We start from the raw sequence: 11,752 nt of genomic DNA on the forward strand, positions 1-11,752 counted from the left end.
ACCTTGGAGGAGCATAGTGAAAGGTGACTTATCTGCACTTACCCTACCTGTTTCTCTGGTTGGTGTGGCCTCTGTGGTCTCCAGCAGTGCCTGCTGTTCTTGGGAGGGGAGGGGAGCATGGATAAAGCAGTGAGTGTAGGGAGGGAGTTTAGGAGGGAGGACCTGTAGGATCTGCTTGAGATGGGGACAGGCAGGGAAGGGAGGCTGCAGAAGGTGTTCTGCCTGTTGGGGATAAGCAAGTTGGGGATAAGCCCGGGGATTAATATGAAGGAGCAGAATGAGACAGGATGATCTGTAATTAGCCTATCTTTTTCCTCTGGTTTGAGTGGCACATGAGCTCCCAGGGAGTGCTGGATTGAGTTTAGGGGTGGGGCAAAGCAACACATGGGGTTAGGAATATTAGAAGGGGAAGGAAGATTTGTGGTGTCCACCAGATATGAGGTGGGGGAAACAACTGTAGATGCTCAGCTGCAGAGGTAGGGGTGAGAATGGGGGAATGGATTCAGAGGAGCAATGGACGAGGTATGAGTCTTCGATCAATCTACCTGCTTCTTTGACAGCAGTGGCTTGTCAAGATTTTTACTATACAGTCTCTGTGTAATAATACATTTAAGTTAAGTGAAATAATACTACTCATCAAGAATTTTAATAATTAGGTGGGATCTATTAAGCATAATTTGGAGATAAAATTCCTAAATTAAAGTATTTTGTATTATCACTTACAATTTAGATATAATCTTACTTAAATAGTACAAACAATGCTTTCAAATATAAAGACCATTTAGTTATTTTTAAAAATATTTTCCATTGGCCATTTGGAAGCAAACATAACTAAAATGTATAATGAAAGTAATATAAATATTAAGAAAATAAATACCTTATACTTTAAATTTCAGGAAGATTTTTCACCACCTAAAATGTTAATTAGGGGGCATAAGACAAATAATTAACAACATTCATTAACCCACAATGTATATGTTCTTCCAAAGCATATCTTGTATATTATAAATACATACTACACTATCTGTAAGTTAAAGAGACTAATATAATAATTACAAAAATAAAAAAAGGTTAAAGTACTTTAAAATATTATGTATTACCATTTCCCATAGATTCTAAAAGAATATTCATCATAATCACTGAAAGTTTAATACTAAATGGTCTTTTTAATATCTGGAATCAATAAAAGTTGATCTTAAGGCCAGAGAGACAGCACAGTGGTTAAGAGCACTTTTCGCCCCTGTAGAGGACACTGGTTTGGTTCTCAGTACCTGTATTGTGGCTTACAACAAACTGTGTATAACTCTAGTTCGAGGGATCTGCTGCCCTCTTCTGACTTATGTGGATACTACACACACACATGACACACACAGACATATATGTGCTGGCAAAATATTCATATACGTAATAGAAGTTAATTCTAAAAATCTTTTTAAGTTCTTTTTACAAAAGTTGACAGTAGAAATAAAACAGTGGCAATTGAAAGCTAGAAAGCTTTCTGCTTGGTGAGGAAGGGAGAGCTGTCGATTTACAGATGCTAAGCTAAAGACAGGAAAAGAAGGTTCTGGTGTTCTATTAGAAACCAACAGCAGCTACATTTCTAACAAGAATAAGGTTTAAAATTTTTTAAACAAATTGTAAGTATTTTAAAAGATTTGAATATTATGCAATTATGTATGTATTAAAATATCACCTGTTATCTATTAATAACTATTATTTTGATATCTTTGTGTCAGTATAAAAGTAAATTTAATGTTTTGTAAAGAGGAAAAAAATGTGACCACAGGAAAACTGAGGAGACTTGGGATGTACTGTAAATGCTTTAAAAATGCCACATGTACTCACTCAGGAAATAGTAAAACAATCATAATTCTTTACACAAACAATGAAGATTATTTACATGTAGAATATTTCCCAATTTCATGAAAACACAGAAATATGCTGGCTTTTTACATAAAACATTGAGATAATAAAAATCTAAATATAAAACATGCTTACTTCTGTTATATTTCTTTCAGCATGGAAATACGAGAATAGATTATTCCACAATTGCCTCATTTTACCAAAGCTCTTTTTATCCTTTCATTGTCTTTCTCTAAAAGGTATTTACTCACCCCTTCTCTGAAAGGAAAGGAAAATGAAAAATAAACTTATACATGTGACCTATTAAATGAGTAACTGCTCATGTTTGAATCTATAAGTCTTCTTACATTATAGGTGAAAATGACCGAAAGTCCTACTTAGAATTTAGAGTACAATATATATGTTGCCTAAAATCTTCAGTGTATCATTAATATATACATTTGATATCTAATTGTTTTTATATATACAGAACATATCTATTCCTTTTTAGAGCTATTAAAATATTACTCACTAATCAATAATCATATATGTTATAAGTTTTGTTACTTCATTTCAATTGTTTGAGCTTACCATATGTTTGTATACACTTATATATTATATTATATTGTATATGTTTTTTGTAGAAAGTTTAGGAAATCCTAATTACAACTACACATTATCTTCTTATTTAGGCCAATGATCTCTAAAGTGCCATCTTGGGTCTCCTAACATTGTACCAAATGGTAATCATATAAGTTATAGGACCAAGAACTTGTTGTCTATATTTGTCACAGTATTTTATATGCATGAGATATGTTTGTATTCCTAACTTTTTAAACACTAAAACTCAGAAAATATTATTAGGTATTTTACAAGATGAGAAAATTGGTTGTTTAATAAAAAGTATGGTCTATTTTATATTTATCTGTTTACTTAATGAACATGATCAATAAAGAACTCATTGCCTATCATTGTAAAAAGAAAACATTCATCGGAATTGTTCTTGTTTTTACCTCCACAATAACCAAGAATTTGCTTTATTAATATTCAAGTCTGGTGCATGTCTTAGTGAATCTCTCAATCCACATAGTTATTTTCTTCATATCCACACTCTTGAAATGGACTTGATAGATAAGGCTAAGAAATAGAAAAGAATAGATTTATTTACATAGAGATTATCTCAAGCTTGCTGGAAACAGCAGAATGATCCCAGGGGAAGTAATGCGGAGCAGCCAGTCAGTCTGTGCGCCTCTCATCTTCAAGCAGTTCCTAGAGGTTACCTATAAGAAGATTAGCAATAAAAACAGGATTGCAATTGAAAAGCTTTCTAATGAAAACTAATTTACTATGTTTGATTTTATATAATCACCAACAGTTTTTGACAGCAACATGATATGGAACAGTAGCTTAATATTCTAGAAATATTTACCATATAAACACATTGCTAGAGGCATTTGTTTGGCTAATCAGATATGAGTAGTAAGTCTACAACAGTTTTAATGAGTTATTTTAAATTATGTATCAAAGTTGAAATAGTGAAAGAAGGAGAAAAGCAGAGATAAAGAAAGAGAGATACAGGGGAGGAAAAGAGAGAGACACTGCGAGAGAAACATGGCACAAAAGGTGGTGGTGTTAGATACTTAATTTCCTTTCAGTATATGATTTTAAAATATGTAGTGCCTAGCATTGTATATGCTTTGGCATCATAAACTGATTTATTCATTTAACCAACTGGCACAGTGTCAAAACATCTTTTTAGCAATTTATTTGTTACTTAACACATCAAGTAAACATGTGAGAAACAAATAAGAGTATAGTAATAAATTTTAAAAAAAGAACCATCAATGTCTATTATTTTTAACTGCGGTGAGAATACGGAACTGTCACTCTTCAATACATTGTGCTGAATTCAGTTGTCAGTCTAGCAAATATTATGACCACCTTTTCTTGATGGTACTACATTACAGGTGTCTAGAGAATTCTTCAGACAGAATGTGGGAGTTGTGGGCAAAACATTGTCCATAAATTTCTATCATGATCAGAAATGGTGTTGAAAGATACAGCAATGGGTTCTATGCCATGTTATCAATCTTTTCCTCCATGCTTCAGCCTTCTTCTTGACCACAGGTAGTATCTGTGTCACACCAGCGGCCCCAGGGACAACTAGCAGACATGCAGTAATGGTAATGATGTGCAAACAGCAACCTCCCATTAAGTGACTCATAAGGTCTCTCACTGCAGTCTGAGTTTGACAGTAAGTGCATTTGACTTTCAGCTTGTCCTAGCTTTTTCACCTCCACTTGCTGATGGCCATGTTAGAGGAACAGCAGGTGGCAAATGAAATTCAAGGTGTCAGCCCACCAGGAGGCAAAACCCTGATGGATGAATCTTGGTTAGGCAAGGCTGTGAGAGAGCAGACCCCAGAATATCTTCAGCTTCTACTGTGCCTTTACGTGTTTGCTACTGCTATTTTTTTCTGGTATCCAGAATGGTTGAATGGGTTAGGGAGGTTCCCCACTGCCTTAAATGTAAGGTGTGAATCTCATGGAAACTTCCTATTATACTGGTCATTTTTACCTATGGATTATTACAAAGATGTTTCCTCCCTAAGCTGTACTGTCTGATAATAATAATGTTAGCTTATACAGAGTTTTGGTGAATAAAACCAAATACAAGAAAATGTTACACAGCTATGGCGTATGAGTTTCACTGAAGGTGCTACATAGATTGTAGGTCAAGTTAATTATTAAGAGAATTAATTGAGTCTGAGGAGCCAAGTTGGCTCAAATTCCTTTAATCTTAATGCTAACAGACGAAGTCCCAGATTTCAGTGTGTATCATTACCTAAAAAAAAAAAAAAGCCTTATGATAACTTCATGTTAGATCAGATATTTTAATAGTAGCCTTAAAATGAAAAATCCTAGAAAACAATATAAAGTTCACAAGGACACACAGCTGAAGTCAAAAATACAAAACAGCCCAACAGTTACTAGCTGACATATTTTCTTGGTAGGATTGGTTAATGATCAAAGGTGATGATTAATTCCTTGTACCCACTCCTGCTCTCAATCTCTTGATTAAAAAAACAAAACAAACAAACAAACAAAAACTATTGATGAATGGATATGCACCCTAAAGATCTAAAGTACAGCTGACTAATTACTTTTTTATGTATAAAAGTTTAGGTTTGTGATTCCTTTAATATTCCTTATAAGATTAACTTTCAGGATAAATAGTAAGATGATTGATTCTTTCTTTGTAACCACAATATGTAGCCTGCCAACAAAAGAGTTGCCTATGGAAAAATACTTTCTGCTTGCTTATGTTCTGTTCATCTGTAACCAATTACTTAGATATAAGTGTATATGGGATATTAGAATGACTTTGTTTTTAATCATGTAAGGGAGATGAAAAACATGTTTTTACCTGTACTCTGTAAGAATTTAGCAGAATCACCGTAAGGGGTAGATATTAGAAGGAACAGTTCTTTTTTTAGAAGTGCCTTGACCTTGGAGAGTCCTTGTGGCAAACAGTGATTATTTTGCTGAAGGGACTTTGCAGCCACCCTGTAACTTTGGTCACAAGACGCCCCAGGCACACCTGAGGCTATTATTGTTTATTGCACATGATACATAATAAAGGACTAGTGTGATGCTCTCCTTTTGTAAGACATGTAGATTAAGATTAGGGACCTTGGTATGAGGAAATACCTTGTGTAACAATCAATAAATACATCTTTGTAGGGCTGTTTGGGATTCAGTCCATTAGAAGATGCTGGACCTTCCTGCTGTCACATGGGCCTTAAAATTTCATTTTGGAGTGCCTTCTTTCTTCAACTATAATGAAATAACATGAAGGAATAGAGAATAAAGAAGGAAACCACCAAAAGAGACTATGAATGTCGTTTTCCCTTTACTCCCCTCAGACAAAAAAGTCTACTATGCACTGACTCGGTGAGTTTCCCTTTGAGCCCTGTGCAGCTGGAGGCTGTCCACCGCTCCGCCAGGCAATGATAACTACTGATGCTTTATGTCTGATTTATTCCTAATGTTTTAATCCCAACCATCACAGGCCTCTGAGATAGACCAATGGAATGGGCCTCTCCTGGGGACATGACCTCAGTAGTTAAATACGATGAAACTTTATTAGATATGGTTAAGTACCTTTGGCTGTGATTAGAATTATTCTGTTTCTATATAGCTTTTTCAAGTCTGTGTAGCAAGACATCTTCTTAATAGTTTCGATGAATGATTAAACAGCCTACAGCCTCAGAAAAAAAAAAAAAAACTGTCAGCCAAGTAGTCCGATTAATGTCAATCACCTGGACTGTCCTCAGGACATCCTTTTCAGCTTTGGACACCGAGGCACTGGCAGCTGCAGAGGAACAAGGTAACCTTGGTTGAAGTCACACTTTACAATCTTGAGCGAAGTCACACTTCAGTGAGCTACCAAGCCTTAAGGCCCAAGGTCTAGCACTGGAAGGGTAGCAACTATTAAAGCCAAGCTTCCCAAATCCTGTACCAGAGAACTCTAGCATGAGAGGTGCTTGAGACGCAATGCTGGTCAGTGCAGTGCTGAAGGACAAGACAGTGAAGCCCACCCCAAACCAAGGACTTCTGGGTGTGTGTATAAACTACTGCTTTCTGCTGCTGACAGTCAGTGATTATGAAAGCTGAAAATCACAATGATTGCCAGCATCATATCTCCTGATTTAGATCCTAGAGGAAAGCATTTTTTTTTTTTTCAGGATAAAGCTTTGACTTCTGAAGCCAAGAGCAACAATACCCCAGCTCTTACCCCAGGACTTGCATGTGTAAGGCTTGTGTTTATTAGCCTAGCCTATAGATCTCAGATGAACTAGAGTCCATGGCCTCCAGTCAGGAAAAGCTACTTCAAATCTACTCAATTCCTACCTAGATAGAACAAATAGTTGCACCCAAATGGTTGAGTATCCTTCCATTTCCTCAGCTCTATAATTTTGTTCAAAGTCACTTCTAATAGTAAATGCTTTTCTGCATAGCCTTCAGTAATTTTATGTTTCTTAAACAAAATATCACTGATACACCATGTTCATTGTTTATATCTCATTGAGGTGTCAAGATTGACACTTTAATTTAAAAAACATATGTGGCGTGATAGTAATGATCTGCCATCTGTGGACACATAAGGGACAACGTTGGTGAAGAATAAACACTGAAAGTCATGAATTTCTATCTACGTTCTTAATTAATTCTTAATTACTGCTTACTTCTATCTATAATTCTGATTTGTCTTTATATTATTTATTTCTGTTTATTTTATTGTAAAATTTTAACTCATCAACAAAAATATTTTCTTATGACAATATAGTTATGTCATAGAAATCTTAGAGACTCATTTATTAATGAAATAATATATTATGCTAATAATATTGCTGAATACGTAGACCTGTGAGAGTCAAAGGTCATCAGCATCTTCAAAGTATAGCAAAATGAAGTATATCACAATATTTTGCAAGCACATTATTATTTACTACAATTACATAATGTATTCTTAGAGGAGTAAAAGTTTCTGTAAGTATTTAATTTTATCCAATACATAATGTCTTGTATTAGCTACAAAATTCCAGTGAATATTTTCAATATCCTGGTATTCTATAAATATATACTCATAGATACATATATTATTATATATTGCTATATATGTGTATATATATGTATATTCCTGTGTACTTGCTTATAATTTATCTTATTTATAACATCTTAATATTACTTATTTTATTTTAAAGTAATATATTTAAAAACATTGATTTCTCCTGTTTTTTTTAATTTCTATTACAAAGTAAATTTGTTTTATTAAATAATAGTAATAAAAATATCCTCAGTGTTCTACTTCAACTAACAGGATGCTTTTGAAAGGACCAAGTAGATGCCATAACAGGCTGCTCAGTCTTCTCTCAGAGATCAGGCCTCAATTTCAGTTTCCTGAGACTTGAGCAAGCAGTTTCTGGGAGGGCCATAAACAAAAAACATAGTCCTTGCAATAGCTCCATTTCTGCATGTACTCTGACTGCCCAAGGTTCAGCCAGTTGTTTATTGTCTGGGACCCCTTACCACCTTAGAGCTATGTGCATGGGTCAATGTGAATGTGCAAGGCCAGCCAGCCCCCATGGCAGCTGAAGGGCAAAGCCTGTGACTTGTCTAGGCCTGTCCAAAAACGATATCTGTAACCCTCAACTAGTAAATTCAAAGGTTACACACCCTCACCCAATCATATGACACCAAGGCTTGTACCACCCTGTTTGCGATTTTTCCCTTTAAAAACCCCTCACCCTGAGAGCTCAGGGCCATCCTCCTCCACCCGCTGTGTAGGATGTTGGACATGGACCAAGCCCAGATTTGCTTGTTATCAATAAACCCCTTTGTGTTTTGCTTCAGATATAGGCTCTGTGGTGGTCTTGCTTGAGGTCTCACGACTCCGCCACAACACTTTAAGAATTTAGGGAATGGGTAGGTACTTGAGCCAGGGCCAATATGTCTCTCCTTCTTTTTCCAAGTTTTCTTAGGTCTGTTAAAAAACAACAAGATTCTGTGACCTGGGAGAATGGAAACCTAGAAGAAGGATCAGAGAATTATGACATCACTCTCTTAGTTACTGTTCTATTGCTGTGAAGAGACACTATGATGGAGTCAACTTATAAAAGACAGCATTTAATTAGGTGCTTGCTTACAATTTCAGAGTGTTAAGAAAGATCATCATAGTGGGAATCTTTATGATAGGCAGGCAGGACTGGTGCTGGGCAGTAGCTGACAGCTAAAATCCTGATCCTTGTGTGGGCTTAGGAAACCTCAAATCCAGCACTCAGTGACCCACCTCTTCCAACCAGACCACACCTGCTAATCCTCCCTAACCAGTTCACTAACAGAACCAAACACTCACTGAAACCACCACAACTGCTGTCTCCCTTGAGTGTGCTTCCTACTCGAGGCTGTCCTTTCTCTTTGTAAAAGGGACTTTTAGCTGTATTTCTGAGGAAATGTAAATAATTCTGCATAACAAATATATGTTTTGCAATAGTGTTGGTTAAGTGGCGGCACTCGTGGCTGGAGAGTGCTGATCAGAAAAATCATAAGCCATGGTTACCTTTTTAGAGCTTTATTGGGAGAAGGGGGAGAGAGAGAAGGAGAGAGAAAGAGAGGGAGAGAGAGAACAGACAGAAAGAAGGAGCGGAAAGGAAAGAAAGGGCCGCACAGAGGGCCCACCCGCTTTTTAGGCTGGGACGCTGTCACAGGATGGTGACGTAATTAAGGACAGAATCCTTACAAGTAGGAAGTGACTTCCAATGAATGCATGTGACAGTATCAGGGAATTTATATTTGGAGACATATCAAAATGAAGTATACAGTTTGTTTACTAATAGCACACACTTTTACTCATTTCACATGTTTAGTAATAACCCTGAACTCCGTCTGACAACTATATACCCATTTCCCTCTATTATTGACCATGGCACTTTGCTCAGGTAAAGGCAGTTTTAGAAGCTTATGTTCATTTGTGTATGTATTTGCAGGCATATATGTATGTAAAATGATTCTGTGTAGATTGCTTAAAACAGTATAGATATTCAATCCCTTCACAGTGATATAAAAGAATAAGATTATATTTTACTCTATATGTTTCTTTAAACATGTACACAATATAGTTAGCAATATATTTCACTGATATTGATGTTCTTCCATGAAATACATTTTATTTCAACATAGAACATTTCATTCAACTAGAAAGATCTTCTGTTTTTGCCATTTCATAAATTTAATTTCTATTTAAGTTAAAAAATACTTTGACAAATATTAAATCACATAGAACTAGATACAGAATCATATAGAATTAGATTATTATAAAATATAGTTATATTTTTTGTTTTGTAATGTATTTAACTACTTTAAAGGAAAAGAACAATTATTATGCATTTCATAGTAGGCTAACTTTTGCAGATAACCAGAACCAAACATGCCTTCATGTGAGCACTAGGTAACAATTTCTAGAAATCCTCCATAGCTAGTGTTAATTGTTGTCTTGTCAAAATCTAGAATTACTTGGGAAATAGCCCCTGAATATGTTTAACAAGGATTATCTTTATTAAATTAATCAAGGTGGAAAGACCCATCTGTCGGCTCCTGGCAGTACCAATCTACTTCAGAGAAAATATGGGCATTGAAGAAACTGCGTATGGAGTTAGCTTTCATTGTGGCAAAAGTTAGCCACTGGACAACAAAGTATCCTCGAATCAACTGATGACAAAATGGACAGACAGGACATGAAACAAAGGACTACTGATTCTTGCCTAAACAAGCGTGGTTATGGCTTTATCAAAAGGCATCTTCTGAGGCCAGGACAATATGGCACCATCCCCGACGTGGCCTTCGCAACTCGGAAAAGGTACAGTCCCTTTTCAAATGTCCTTGCTTTCCACATCCAAAACATCTAACATTCCTCAAACCTTTTGAAATTGCTTCTCCTACCCATGTATCATCATGCTCATGAGCTTCAACATTAACCATATCTCTAATCCAATCTTCCAAAGGTGCAGATCTTGCCTTTAACGGCCTGATTATTGTTTTGCATGCTGCATTCGCATTCTCAAAGGCCAAAGATTCAATTATTATCTTACTAGCTTCTGAATCCGGGACCATTCTCTTTACTGCTGAAGCCAGTCTTTGTAAAAAATCTGTGAAAGATTCTTTTGGGCCTTGTACAACCTTTGTAAATGACTCAGTTTTTTTTTCCTGGTTCCTCAACTCTGTCCCATGCATTCAAGGCTGCTGTTCGACATAAAATTAGGGTTTGGACATCATATAAACATTGTGTTTGTGCTGAAGCATATTGACCTTCTCCAATAAGCTGATCCTGGCAGACTTGTATTCCTTTATCCCTCCACTGCTTTTCTATGTTTTTAGCTTCGTCCTTGAGCCAAGTTAGCCACTGAAGCCTTTGACTGGGTTCAAGAACACCTTGTGCCAGCTCCCGCCAGTCCTGTGGTACAATCCTATTATATGTTGACCAAGAGTTTAACATTTGCTTTACATATGGGGAATGCATACCATAAGATACTATTGCCTCCTTAAACCTTCGTAAATCTATCATTTCAATTGGAGCCCAAATATTTTGTGTAGTCATTTGATCAGGCGACTGCTGTACGGTTACTGGACAAACTAAGGGTGACTGTGTGAAAATAGGCTTTCTTTCTGTAACCCTATGATCCAATCTTGAAGCAGCTTCACTGTTAGTTTCTTCTGTCTGAGTTTTTACAGGTTTAATAGGTTTTTCTAAAGCTGTCATCCTGGCACTTAAATTGACTATCTTTTTAAATAGTAAAATGAGGATAAACATAGTAATAAAATGCATAATTCGATCAACAGTAATCTTCTCATATAGCTGTTCCATTGTCAGACTGTCTAAAATTACAAACAAATTTTCTTCCAATGTACACAGAAAACCCATTTTTTTTAATGTGGAAAATTTTTTTTTCTTTTAAATAGTTTCCTTTAAAATATCTGATATGTTAAGTGACTTACCAAGTCCTTGTAGAACAGTACCAATCCGAGGGAATTTCAAACAGCCACCTAGTGTCCGAGGTGTGAGTCCAGAGAGAGAGAGAGAGAGAGAGAGAGAGAGAGAGAGAGAGAGAGAGAGAGAGCAAGCAAGCGTAGCCACAAGTTCTGCCTAAGAGCTTGAATCCAGCCACGTGTTCCCACTTGAGCCTAGTCAAGCCTTGGCTCTGGCTACCTTAAGCTCAACCACGTGCGTTGGTTTTACAGGCAGGGGCCCTGTTCGGCAGGGCAGGCCTGAGTTGTTTGTAACACTGGCTTTAAGCAAGTAGCTCAAGGTTAGTCCGGCCTGAGGCCAAGCCGACCTGGGCCCGGGCTAGGGA

At 36.4% G+C, this 11,752-nt stretch overlaps 1 long non-coding RNA gene across 1 annotated transcript; it reads right to left on the reverse strand.

The window, feature by feature from the left end:
* Window positions 1-876: 876 nt before the first annotated feature.
* Window positions 877-8,498, reverse strand: LOC131918718 (uncharacterized). The gene is made up of 4 exons (XR_009381071.1): window positions 8,153-8,498; window positions 6,164-6,216; window positions 3,011-3,122; window positions 877-912 (listed from the first exon to the last, which is right to left on the reverse strand). It is a non-coding gene; the product is annotated as an uncharacterized LOC131918718 (long non-coding RNA).
* Between the last annotated feature and the right edge of the window lie 3,254 nt (window positions 8,499-11,752).

Source organism: Peromyscus eremicus, chromosome 8b (assembly GCF_949786415.1).
Source record: "Peromyscus eremicus chromosome 8b, PerEre_H2_v1, whole genome shotgun sequence".
Taxonomy (NCBI): domain Eukaryota; kingdom Metazoa; phylum Chordata; class Mammalia; order Rodentia; family Cricetidae; genus Peromyscus; species Peromyscus eremicus.